We start from the raw sequence: 14,194 nt of genomic DNA, 5'->3' as shown, positions 1-14,194 counted from the left end.
TTATCAATTGAGGCATAAATTACAAAAGCAGGGAAGTCATATTGGAGTTGTATAGAATGTTGGCCAGGCCACAGCTAGATTACTGTGTGCAGTTCTGGTCGCCACATTATAGGAAGGATGTGATTGCACTGGACGGAGTGCAGAGGAGATTCACCAGGATGCTGCCTGGGATGGAATATTTAAGTTATGAAGAGAGGTTGGATAGGCTAGGCTTGGGTTATTCTTGTTGGAGTAGAGAAGATTGAGTGACCTGATTGAGATGTAGATTATGAGGGACATGAACACAGTGGATAAGGAGCAGCTGCTCCCCTTCGTTGAAGGGTCAGTCACGAGGGGATATAGATTCAAGGTGAAGGGCAGGAAATTTAGGGCGGGAGGGGGGATCTTTTACCCAGAAAGTGGTGATGGTCTGGAATGTGCTGCCTGGGAGGATGTTAGAGATGGGTTGCCTCACATCCTTTAAAAAGTATCTGGATGAACACATGGCACATTCAAGGCTAGGAGCCAAGTGCTGGTAGATGGGAGTTCAGGTGTTTCTAATGTGTTGGTGCAGACTTGGTGGGCCAGAGAGCCTCTTCTGCACTGTATGATTCTAAATTACTGCCAACATCCTTAGAAGTGTATTGTGCGGTACATGCTCTGCTACCTCCTTTTAAACTGCAACACCATGTGTACTCCTGGTTCAAACCAATAAGAAAACAGCAGCACACCTCCTTATAGCTTATTTTGGGAACTTTAATGAGGCAGCAAGAGTCCACCTTCTCTCTTCTCCAAACACAGTGAGAAACAAAAAACAGAAACACATTTTTTATTTTAAAATTTGAAACCTTTAACATTAAAATGAGGTTGATCTAATTTTTATCCACACTATCATAACTTGTTTAGTTAGTTGGGGGAGGTGATGCCCTAATGGCATTATCGCTAGACTATCAATCCAGAAACTCAGCTAATATTCTAGGGACCCGAATTCGAATTCCGCCACAGCATGTGGTAGAATTTGAATTCAATAAAAAACATCTGGAATTAAGAGTCTACTAATGACCATGAAATCATTGTCAATTGTCAGAAAATCCCATCTGGTTCACTAATGTCCTTTTAGGGAAGGAAATCTGCCATTCTTACCTAGTCTGGCCTACATGTGACTCCACGGCCACAGCAATGTGGTTGACTCTCAACTGCCCTCTGAATTGGCCTGGCAAGCCACTCAGTTGAAGGGCAACTAGAGATGGGCAATAAATGCTGGCCCAGCCAGTGACGCCCATGTCCCACAAATACACTTTTAAAAACTTGTTTAGTATTGGAAATTATATACACTTGGCATTGCAAATTCTGAAAGATTTGTAAAAAGATAATTGCTGTCAGGAAAAATATTTGGTTAGTGTTATTGCACATAGCATTTTCATTTTAAACACAGGTTCATTACTCTCACAGGAATACATGCTAACTCATAATGCATAACATACCACAAAAACAAAATATTGGGCAACTTAATACCGTACTAAACCAAATAGATTCTAGTATATCAAGCATATTGCATGGTTCATACTAGTGATTGGAACATGAAGGTGTTCTATGAAGGTGAAACCTAAACACAATTGCAATGGACTTGTAATCGTATATGTAAAATAAATATGTAGTAAGAAATGCAAACAAAGTTGTTAAAAGTCTGTGTTTTACAAGAAGCAGTTGAAAAATATACAGTATTAGAAATTTACCATCCTGGTGTGAAGCTTCATGGGCCATAGAGGGAATTTGAAGAGTTCAGCTGGCTCTGTATCATAGAGTCAGAGGTATATAACACAGAAAAAGGCCTTTCAGTCCATCATGTCTGTGTCAGTCAAAGTTAAACCATCTAATCCCATTTTGCCCGATAGCCTTGTATGACTTGGCATTGCAAGCTCACATCTAAATAGGAAGGTCTCTGCCTCCACCACCTTTTCAGGCAGTGAGTTCCCGACTCCCACCACTGTTTGGGTGAAAAGGTTTTCCTCTCATCCCCTCTACGCCTTGTGCCCCTTGCCTTAAATCAATGCCCCGAGTCATGGATCCCTCCACTAAGGGGAAAAGTTTCTTCCTGTCTAGCCTATCAATACCTCTCAATTTTATACATCTCAATTATGTCTTCTGTTCCAAGGTTGGTAGTTGGTAGGTTGGTAGTACACATCAGCAAATCTACTAGATTGACCAGAAATATGCTATGAACAGAATTTACACCCTCACATATGGAAGCAGATGGGCTCTTAAGTTTGTGCCACCAGGTGGCATGCTGGCATCATGCCTCCTTGGGCCTTTTCCCCAGATGCAGGATTGGATTTGGAAGGGCTACTTGTTCACAAGCAGCAGTTAGCTAATTAAGATAAATCTATGCCAATGAAGGCCAATTATCAGAGACCTACTGGAATTTTCTGGTCAGCTTGCGGGTCACCTGCTGTATTGGAAACATGACAGTTAGTCAAGGTGGCTTCCTAGTGGGTAGACCAGGAGTGGGTACCTCAAGATGATGTTGACCTCCCTCTCTCTCTCTTACCTGCAACGGCAGCTTATTCTGTGCTGGAGGGCTTCCTACTGGCGCTCCAGCTTTGCGAGCTTTTGCGCTGTCCTTGTGTCTCTAATTGTATGGCAGGCACACCTCTGGCCTCTAATTGGCCAATTCAGGGAAAATCCCTGCCAACTGACAGGTGCTTTGCGGAACTCAATGGCTATGACTTATATTTCACTCAAGATCATAGTATGAAAGGATTTTCAACATAGTTGTCAATGGAAGCAATATAGGATTTCTAATCATATAAATTTGCAGGGTAGCTTAGAGCATAAGTATCCCGAAACACTTGAAGCTTGAACTGTTGGATCGAAACAATGATTAACAAAGCATACAAGATTTGCTCTCGAGTCCAGCTTTAGAGTGAACTCACACAGATGAAAAAGACTTGCATGTGTACAGCACACTGTGTTTTTAGTGTTTTACAACCAGATAAGTACTTTTGATGTGTAGTTATTATTGCAATGCAGGAACTATCGCAGCCAATTTGCACACTGCATGCTCACACAAATAACAATGTGATAATTACCAAAACATCCGTTTTGGTAAGATTGACTGAAATATAAATATTGGCAAAGACAAGACAGACAACTTCTTTGCATATCTTCAAAAAAGTGCCATGGGATCGTTTCTGCCCAACTGAGAAAGTAGAAAGGTCCTCAGTTTAACATAAATTGTCATAAAAAGACAGTACCTACAACAGTGCATCACTATTAAAACTGCACAGGAATGCCTTGCAATAGAAATAGGCTCCAAATTTCCCTGGTAGTTCACAACATTAGGGAGGAAATAGAGAATTAGATTATACAATTCAATTCATCAACTCTTAAGGTGAGAAATTTACTTATGCAGTACACAGACATGCTTTGATTCTCTGGGACAGGCAGTCACACAAGACATTACCTGCATAGACCATGCAGCATTCTCCATTCATATGGGTGCATGCAACTGCATCCCCAGCATATGCCTGAACTGGCAGAAATGACATTATCCTAACATTAGACAGTCCAACCAATTGATGTGACATCAGGGCACCATAATTGTGAAACACAGGTCCTAGTCGTCCATGTCATCCAGAAATCTAAAAAAAAAAGCACGCAGTAACAAGATGAACCTTGTAGTAGTATTACTTAAAAGACTTGGCACCTTGATTGTCGCTCAGTAAAATTTATGTTTTTTTTCTTTTGAAAAATGTCTTAAATGTTTTTGGGAGATGTTTTGATGCATTTGCTAGAGGGAGTTGCCACATCTCACAGGAATGGCAAAAGAGTAGATACTTCATCCACACAAAGGCTGCTTCAGGTATCAGGCCAGCAGTGACAATGTCCTGGATCTTCAGCATCATGGGGAGATAGAGGAGAGGCTTCAGGGAGGGCAAACTCTCACCATGCCCTTTGCCAACTTAAGAGCTTGATTCTTCCATACTCCTTGGCTGTGACAGCAGGGTGTTGTTAGGGTACTCAACGCATTCAGCATCCAGCTGTGCATGCTGTGACGATACTGTGCCTTTAAGAAATGTATTATCATGTTTCTCTTAAGTATTTTTAAGCAGGCCTGGCCTTTTTGTTATTGTTGCCGTGATGTCTGTACATTTTATTGTTGCTGAAGCATTATAATAACCATCTTGTTTATTTTTAATTTGGACTAATGCAGTGCCCTAGAGTTTTATGATCCTTTTTGAATTGTTGGGTGAAGAATGACTGACAGGTCAGGTGGTGCCTTGGGACAATCTTTTTATACACATGAGAAATCCAAAGGGTTTACTTTCATTTTGGAAAAAGCTGGTGGGACTGCAGACTGAAAGCAGTGTCCTCTGTCTCTCTCTGAAGTGAAAATTCCACTGTCTGTGAGGTACAGTTAGAAGCTATAGGCAAGCAGTATTTGTGTCCGTCTCAAAGTGTGCAAAAAGTTCCAGCACTGAAGACCGTAGCATTTTCAATTCAACATCCAAAGAAGTAATCCACAGCAGGAGTTGGAAAGCTGCAAGGTCCAAAATCCTGTGAGCATACTTGCCAAGTTTAGAATAGGATGTATGTCGTAGTGGCATGGAAGAGTAAACTTAGCCGTTAAGGTTTATACAAAAACACAATTATAAAACATTGTAATTGGTAAAAGTTATTGCTGGTTTTTCTTATTATAGTTCAACTGTATTCTTAAATAAACGAATAAAAAAGCTCCCTGGTGGGTCACTTGAATCATACCTGGACTGAAAACCAAATTCAAAGTGCACAACTTATGGTCTAGGCTGACTTCATAGAACACCTTGGAGTTTCTGGCCTGGCTCATAACAATGCCCATTAGCACTCTTTCGTATGCCCAATCAATGCCCTCATCTGAGTCCTCTGCAGCAGAATCCTCCATAAACTTGCAAAAAAAGAAATACCCTGCTCCTGGCCTGGATGCAAACCACTCTTGCCCAGATGGCTTAATGTGTATTGATCCCATATATTGTACATGTAGTGTCAATATAATGAGTTGATGGCTGCAAGTGTAAGATTGAGTGATAAGTCTCCTTCATCAATGTTGTGCTGCTGTTTTTTCACTAGGGTCCTTCTGCGTCTGGAACCAGAAACTCAGAGGTGAAAGTTGGCGGGTGGAAAGGGGCGAAGTGTAAAGCAAGAGGTCTGTAGTCATACCATCAGCAGCTTATTCATCATGAGATAGTAGGATGAGTGGACATTGGGAGATGAAAAATATGTGATGACACATGATATGGGAAAAGCCTGTATTTTGTGTGAGATGTTCCTTTAAGAACAAAGTAGGCTGGGGAATATTTTGAAAAAAGGTTAATTGGTTTTCTGATGATGACATAATTAGGTTCCAAGAAATGCCCATGTAACCTGGGTTGCCATGTGGATGAATAGCTAAAAAGCAAATGGTAACCAGAATGTTAATTGTGATAAGGTGAGGTCAGTCTTTTTTTGTCTGTTTGGCAGGTAAGAATACGAGGAGTTCATGCAAGGCTCTCTCAGAATGAACAGACTTTTGTTTGGCAGTCTTTCAAATAGATTCAGTGTTGAAGTAGGTCCCTGAGAATGTAGCAGAGGCTATGTAACTGTGTGGTATATGGTTGGAAAGGACATAGCACTGAAGACAGGAAGAGTGAGAGATTATGGATTGGATACTACCCATTGTTTCTGTTGAAGTGTCAGAACCCACCAGACTGTTAAAAGGGGCTTCTCGGAGAAGGGAGTCCCTGAGGATTCTGTGTCATCAGGACTCGTGACCAAACTGATAGAAGATAGACATACGTCTTATCGGTGTTAACCATGTCCAAAGACTTCAGGTGGAACATGGCTGCTGGTGAATGCCAGCTAAAGCAATTGGATGGGAAGTGAGAGGTCCTATAAAACAAAGGCCATGTTGAAAAGAATGAGATTAGACATAGATTTGTGCACTAAGTAATGCAAGTAGTTGAAATTACGTGGGACAGATCTTTGTTGTAATAACTATTTAAAACGAAATTTCTCATTCTATTTGAAATATCCTTCAACTATTAATTAATGTTTGAATTATGTTGATTTTAGTTGCCTTGTTACAGTAAAAAACTTATTAAGTGAAATCTTGTCAAGTGGTTTTCTTTTCATTGGTAGTGTGGAGTATTCTTTCTTTTCAAAAAAAAAATCAGTCTCTATGGGGATCGCAACAAGTGCCAAAGACAGAAACACAATGATTTACTGTGAAACTCATGTTTGTTGGGTAATAAGCCCACATTGTGTTTGGAACGAAGCACCAAGAAGAGAGATGCACTATGTTGGGCCATGTGCCTCGTTTTTAAAATGATTTAGGAGCTAACAGCACAAGTCATGATTGGTGGGGATTGGTGCAGCAAATCGGAAAATAATGATACAATTTAAAAGGAGCCTGCATCTCTTCAAGGAGTATTGCAGCTGAACAGTGAGTGACAAAAAGAGTGTGGGTGTGTGGGTGGGGGGGGGGGGGGGGGGGGGGGGGATGATGATGGGAGGCTAAGGCTGGGGATTGCGAAGCCATGGGGGAGGGAAATCTGGAGGTAACATCTTGGGAGTTCTCTGATGAGCCCAGGGGCTAGTTAAGGAGGGACCCCTTGCCCACCACCAGTATACGCAGGGAAATCGGCAGGGCTGGACAATTTAAAAAATTCATTCAGGTTTCCCTGGCTCGGCCAGCATTCATTGCCCATCCCTAACTGCCCTTGAGAAGGTGGTAGTAAGCTGCCTTCTTGCACCACTGCAGTCCAAGTTAGGGATAGAGTTCCAGGATTTTGATGCAGCAGCTGTGAAGGAACAGCAATATATTTCCAAGTCAGGATGGTGATTGGCTTGAAGGTGAACATTCAGGAGGTGGTGTTCCCACAGATCTGCTGTCCTTGTCCTTGTAGATGGTAATGTTGTAGGTTTGGAAAATGCTGACTTAGGAGCCTTGGTGAGTTGCTGCAATGCATCTTGTAAATGGTACACACTACTGCTACTATGTCAGTGATGGATGGCGTGGGTGTTTGTGGAAGTCCTGCCAATCAAATGGGCTGGGTGGTGTCAAGTTTCTTCAGTTTTGTTGCTGCTTCATTCATCCCAAGGGGAGAGTATTCCATCACACTCCTAAATTGTGCCTTGTAGATTGGACAGGCTTTTGGAGTCAGGAGGTGAATTAATCGACACAGGATTCCGAGTCTTTGATCTGCTCTTGTAGCCACAGTATTTATATGGCTACTCCAGTTCAGTTTCTGATCAATGGTAACCCTCAGCATGTTGACAGTGGGGGGATTCAGTGATGGCAATGCCATTGAATGTTATGTTGCGATGGTCAGATTCTCACTTTTTGGAGATGGTCATTGCCTGGCACTTCTGTAGCGTGAATGTTACTTGCCACTTGTCAGCCCAAACCTGGATATTGTCCAGGTCCTGTTGCATTTGGACATAGATTGCTTCAGTATCTGAGGAGTTGTGAATGGTACTGAACACTGTGCAGTCATCAGCAATCATCGCCACTTCTGACCTTATGGTGGAAGGAAGGTCATTGATGAAGCAGCTGAAGATGGTTGGGCCTAGGACAAACCCTTGAGCAACTCCTGCAATTATTTCCTGGAGTTGATATGACTGACCTTCAACAACCACAATCATCTTCCTTTGTACTAGGTGTGACTCCAACCAATAGAATTTTCCATTTGATTCCCACTGACACAAGTTTTGTTGGGGCTCCTTGATGCCACACTCGGTCAAATACTGCCTTAATATCAAGCGCCATCACTCTCACCTCACCAATGGAGTTCAGCACTTTTGTCCATCTTTGAACCAAGGCTGTAATTAGGCCAGGAGCCAATTGGCCCTGGCAGAAGCCAAATTGAGTGTCAATAAGCAGGTTATTGCTAAGCAAGTGCTGTTGATTGCACGGCTGATGACCCATTCCACCACATTACTGACGTTCGAGAGTAGACTGATAGGGCTTTTTGTTTACAGGACATATCCTGGGCAATTTTCCACATTGTCAAGTCGATGCCAGGGCTGTAGCTGTACACAAAGAGCTTGGCTAGAGGCACTGCAAGTTCTGGATCACAAATCTTCAGTATTACAATAGCCAGAATATTGTTAGGGCTCACTGCTTTTGCAGTATCCAGTGCCTTCAACCATTCCTTGATATCACATGGAGTAAATCAAAATGGTTGAAGACTGGCATCTGTGATGCTGGAGACCTCTGGGGGTGGCCAAGACAGATTATTCACTCAACACTTCTGGCTGAAGATTGGAGCAAATGCCTCAGTCTTACCTTTTGCACTGATGTTCTGGGATATTTGTGGACTTTTCCAGTGAGTTGTTTAATTGTCCACCACCAGATGTGGCAGGATTGCAGAGCTTAGATCTGGTCCATTTGGCATGGGTTTCTCCTGCTGTTGATTAAATTCCAGCAGCAACAGTTTGAGGCTCTTAAGTGGGCAATAATTGCCAACTTAAATGCCTTAACTGATCCACTTGCAGACAGGATGGACAGGCCCAATGCCATTGGTATAATTGTAGTGAGGGCATGGGCAGGCTGGTAGGCAGCAGGCTGGTTGCCCACTGGACTTAATGAGCCTCCCACATTGAAATATGTAGGCAGGGGAAAGGCAGCTCTGGACTCTGTCCCCGCCCAGGATGACAGCAATTCTGCATCCCTGACAGTTTCTGAACCAGTGCCAAAATTGGTTTCAGAAGACTTCTCAGGTCTCTTATATTAATAATTATATCATTTATATTAATGATTTGGATGAGAATATAGGAGACATGGTTAGTAAGTTTGCAGATGACACCAAGATTGGTGGCATAGTGGACAGTGAAGAAAGTTTTCTCCGATCAGGGCGGCACGGTAACACAGTGGTTAGCACTGCTGCTTCACAGCTCCAGGGACCTGGGTTCGAATCCCGGCTCGAGTCACTGTCTGTGCGGAGTTTGCACATTCTCCCCGTGTCTGCGTGGGTTTCCTCTGGGTGCTCCGGTTTCCTCCCACAGTCCAAAGATGTGCGGGCTAGGCTGATTGGCCATTCTAAATTGCCCCTTAGTATCCCGGGATGCATAGGTTAGAGGGATTAGGGGGTAAATATGTAGGGATATGGGGATAGGGCCTGGGTGGGATTGTGGTTGGTGCAGACTCGATGGGCCGAATGGCCTCTTTCTGCATTGTAGGATTCTATGATTGCAACGGGATCTTGAACAATTGGGCCAGTGGGCTGACAAATGGTAAATGGAGTTTGAATGACAAATGCGAGGTGATGCATTTTGGTAGATTGAACCAGGGCTTACTCAGTTAATGGTAGGGCGTTGGGGAGAGTTATAGAACAAAGAGATCTAGGGGTACATGTTCATAGCTCCTTGAAAGTGGAATCACAGGTGGACAGAGTGGTGAAGAAGGCATTCGGCATGCTTGGTTTCATCGGTCAGAACATCGAACACAGGAGTTGAGATGTCTTGTTGAAGTTGTACAAAACATTGGTAAGGCCACACTTGGAATACTGTGTGCAGTTTTGGTCACTCTATTATAGAAAGGATATTATTAAACTAGAAAGAGTGCAGAAAAGATTTACTAGGATGCTACTGGAACTTGATGGTTTGAGTTATAAGGAGAGGCTGGATAGACTGGGACTTTTTATTTGGAGCGTAAGAAGCCGAGAGGTGATCTTATAGAGGTCTATAAAATTATGAGGGACACAGATCAGCTAGATAGTCAATATCTTTTCCCAAAGGTAGGGGAGTCTAATACTAGAGGGCATAGGTTTAATGGGAGAGATATAAAAGTGTCCAGCGGGGCAATTTTTTCACACAGAGGATGGTGAGTGTTTGGAACATGCTGCCAGAGGTAGTAGTAGAGGCGGATACAATTTTCTCTTTTAAAAAGCATTTAGATAGTTACATGGATAAGATGGGTATAGAGGGATATGGGCCAAATGCGGGCAATTGGGATTAGCTTCGGGTTTAAAAAAAAGGGCGGCATGGACAAGTTGGGCCGAAGAGCCTGTTTCCTTGCAGTAAACCTCTATGACTCTGCTGAGATAATGTAGTCGGGTCCCCGAAGGTCATAGCTCTATAAAGTTGCCGACCATGTCCATCTCAAATGCCCTCAGTGGAAAATGGCAACCATACAACTCCCACACTCTTACCACTTCATAGGAGCAATAAAATAGGTAAATAAATACAGAACATAGGCACTATGGATTTACATTAGCGTAAGATTTCATGTTGGCTTGCATTGGGAAGAATGTTGAAATGAACTATAATTAAATAGTTTGCGATCATGCTGTACCGTTGTGTAATCCGGAAGCTTGCGGCATTCATCATCTGTATGTTGGTGTTTAGGAGGAGGGATGATTCAGGAAACCTATTCATTTATTGTTTGTGACGCACCACTCTGGCAACATTACAACTCTTACTGTTTGTTCTTAGCTACTCCATTTTGTTCCCTGAAGTGGCTGCCAGTGTTACACTCAGTACAGTAGAATTTACAGGCATCTGAACCACTATGATGGGTGATGAATTTTCAGGAAGGATTCGACATATGTAACCTAAAACAGTGGACATTTTTTTTTCCAATAAAACAACACTGCATTTCCCAATTCCTTCCCCAGGAAACAGCGCTCTGAATTGCTTATAAATCACCACAATTTGGGCGGCGATTTGGGTTATACCAGGTCTTTTATCATTTTTCTACACGAAGGTTTTGTTTATCACATGTTCATGCCTTCACAAATAATAAATTTCCTCATTTTTGTGCACTTGAAACACTGTGAAAGTGACACCTGTGCAGCTCTCGTATTGTGTTCTCATCCTTCAGGATGAGAACAAGGGGGTGGATTTAGTATTTAAAAAGCCTGTTTCCTGAAAGCAATGAATCACAGACTATTTAAAAACAAACTAATTTATCTTTTAATCAAGAGGAAGACTATATGCTGAAGCAAGCCAATGTGTGATTTCTTTATTCTCCCCTCCATCTGAGGCAACACCCTTAACAACACAAGTGACTGCTCAAATTAGCTAAGTGCCCCATATCAATCCTGTGAAATTGCAGTCTCAACAGCACAAATACTGGCTTTTCACAAATTCAAGCTGAGGTTTTCTGGTTGAGGATTAGCCTAATGGAGAATGAGGCAGTGCACAAATTGCACTTGCCCAACATAAAGCATTGACAATATGTGAATCTCTGAGTTCATGGTTATGTCTTATTGTAAACTTACTATTTATTCATGGATAAAAAAAAGTACATGCTGCCGTTGACTTCAGATATCTGCAGTAGCTCTATGGGAACTCCTTCCCTAACCACCCATCCCTACTGTCTCTAGATTTCTACCTCCAATTTTAAAAAAGTTCTCAAAATCCATCTTTAAAGTGCCTTGTTCTTGGATGCTTGAAAAGGTCCGTGAAGCCTCCTACTACAAAAGTGCATTTCAATGTTTGCTCTTTTCCAAGCTCTTAAGTGCCTTGTAAGCGCTTTAATTACACGTGGCTTTCAATTAAGTGATTTTTATTTCACTCTTAATTTTCACTACTATTCAAACACAAAAAGATTTTAAAAAGAAATAAGTAGAAAAGGGAAATTCTTTTGAAGAAGCTCAAAAAATAAAAACCTAAATAAATTAGCAAACTGAAAATTAAAAATATTTTTAAAAAATTTACCAGCCTCTTTATAAGCACCTTTAAGTCCAATCCAGATGTGTAAAGAAAGCAAATAGGACTCCGTTGCAATTGTTTCTATTCCTGCTCCCACAGTTATCTCTGGTGTCCCCAATGGATCTATTTTTGGTCCACTTCTATTTCTCACCTTCATACGACCCTTCACTGACATTATTGAAAAGCATAGTTTTAATTTTCACAAGCACATTGATGACACTCAACTCTTCCTCACTACCGTTTCTCTCGACTCTTCAATGGTGAGTAGAAACCTCCTCCAAAATCACTATTTTTGGTCTCCATTTAAAACTCCATTGATGCTATCCCTCATTCTGCTACTACCTGTGATCAAGCCAGTCTGTTCACAACCTTGTCACATTTGACCTCATATTTGCAGCATCATTAAGACCGCATATTTTTGTCTCCATAACTTTTGCCCTCATTCATACCTTTGCTACCTCCAGACTTGATTATTTCAGCACAGTTTTGGCTGGCTTCCTACATTTTACCCTGTGTGTACTAGAGGTAAAAAACTTGACTGCCTATGTCCTGACTAGCACTAAAATAAGTTCAACTATTTCCCCCATGTTTGGTGATTTATATTGGCTGGTCAAGCAACATCTTGATTTTAAAATTTTCATCCTGGTTTTTAAATCCTTCCATGGCCTTGCCATCCACGTTTGTACCTCCTTCAGCCCCACAACCCTCAAAGATATCTCAGCTCTTCTAATTCTGGCCTCTTCAGCATCCTTGAATTTAACTGCTCCATCATTGGTGGCAGTGCCTTCAGCTGCCTCAACCGCAAAATCTGGAATGTCTTCTCTAAACCTCTCCTCCTCTTTTGATATTTCTTAAAACCTGCCTCCCGGGCCAAGCTTTTGTTCATCTGAACTAATTTCTTATCTGGCTTGGTGTCGAATTTTGTTTTGTCACACTCCTGTGAAACACCATTGGGACGTTTTATTATGTTAACGGTAGTATACAAGTTGTTGAATAGTTTCATCCTTATTGAAATTAAGCTTTTGCATATTTTTCTCAAAGTACATAGGTCAGCCTCAGACAAAGAGCAATACAGCAGAGGAACAGGTCCTTTGGCCCACCAAGCTCGCAGCGATACATTGTTACTATCCCTCTGTTTGCTTCCAGTTCATGTATCTATCAAGATACATCTTGAATGTTGCTAACGTGCCTGCTTCCACCACCTCCACTGCAGTGTGCTTCAGGCACCCACCATCCTCTGTGAAAAACTTTACCTGCATGTCTCCCCTTAACTTACCACCTCTCACCTTAATCCTGTGGCCCTCCTGTAATCAATCCTTCCACCCTGGGAAAAGGCCTCTGACTATCTACCCTATCTATGCCTCTCAGAATTTTGTAGTCTTTTATCAGGTCATCCCTCAGCCTCCATCTTTCCTGTGAAAAGAATCTAAGTTTATCCAACCTTCCCTCATACCTAAAATCCTCCAGACCAGGCAACATCCTGGTAAACCTTCTCTGCACGCTCTCCAAAATATCCACATTCTTTTGGTAGTGTGGTGGCCAGGACTGCATGCAGTATTCCAAAGGCAGCCTAAAGTTTTATACAGCTGCAACATAATTTGCCAGCTTTTACACTCGATGCCCGACTGATGAAGGCAAGTATGCTGTATGCCTTCTTGATCACCTTATTCACCTCTGTTGCCATTTTCAGGGATCCATGGACCTATATGCCCAGATCCTTCTGTAGGCCAATGCTCCCAAGGGGTCTGCCATTTACTGTATAATTTGCACCTGAATTTGTTCTTCCAAAATGCATCATCTTGCATTTGTGGGGATTAAACGCCGTCTGCCATTTCTCTGCCCAAGTCTGCAATCTATATCCTGCTACATCCTTTAACAATCCTCGTCACAATCTGTAACTCTGCCAATTTTTGTGTCATCAAAAAACTTACTAATCAGACCACCCACATTTTTCTTCAGATCATTTATATGCATTACAAACAAATGAAATAAAAGAATGTTGAAATCATAGAAACCCTACAGTGCAGAAGGAGGCCATTCGGCCCATCGAGTCTGCACCGACCACAATCCCACCCAGGCCCTACCCCCACATATTTACCCGCTAATCCCTCTAACCTACGCATCTCAGGGGCAATTTTAACCTGGCCAATCAACCTAACCCGCACATCTTTGGACTGTGGGAGGAAACCGGAGTACCCGGAGGAAACCCACGCAAACACGAGGAGAATGTGCAAACTCCACACAGACAGTGACCCAAGCCGGGAATCGAACTCGGGACCCTGGAGCTGTGAAGCAGCAGTGCTAACCACTGTGCTACCGTGCCGCCTTGGGAAATCAGGAGAAAAGGTTTTTTAGCACCCACCTGCAGTCTTCCCTTTGAGGTTCAAAATAATCACAATATTTTACACAGATACAAGAGGTGACATGGACTTTATTGTTCATAGATACCTCCATGTGTTGCAGAACTAGACATTGGTGCTTTGGTACATTGTCTGTAGATCTGGATATGCATGTGTACACATTTGATAATAGTTCATAGAACATT

The 14,194-nt window shown here is 42.2% G+C and overlaps 1 protein-coding gene across 2 annotated transcripts in view; it reads right to left on the bottom strand.

The window, feature by feature from the left end:
• LOC144510066 (ubiquitin-conjugating enzyme E2 E2) overlaps window positions 1-14,194 on the bottom strand; it is a 218,890-nt gene that overhangs the window by 140,637 nt on the left and 64,059 nt on the right. The gene's annotated exons all lie outside the window — the stretch shown is intronic.

The sequence above is a fragment of the Mustelus asterias genome, chromosome 2 (assembly GCF_964213995.1).
Source record: "Mustelus asterias chromosome 2, sMusAst1.hap1.1, whole genome shotgun sequence".
Classification (NCBI taxonomy): Eukaryota; Metazoa; Chordata; class Chondrichthyes; order Carcharhiniformes; family Triakidae; genus Mustelus; species Mustelus asterias.
This window is presented reverse-complemented; position numbering and strand designations above follow the sequence as displayed.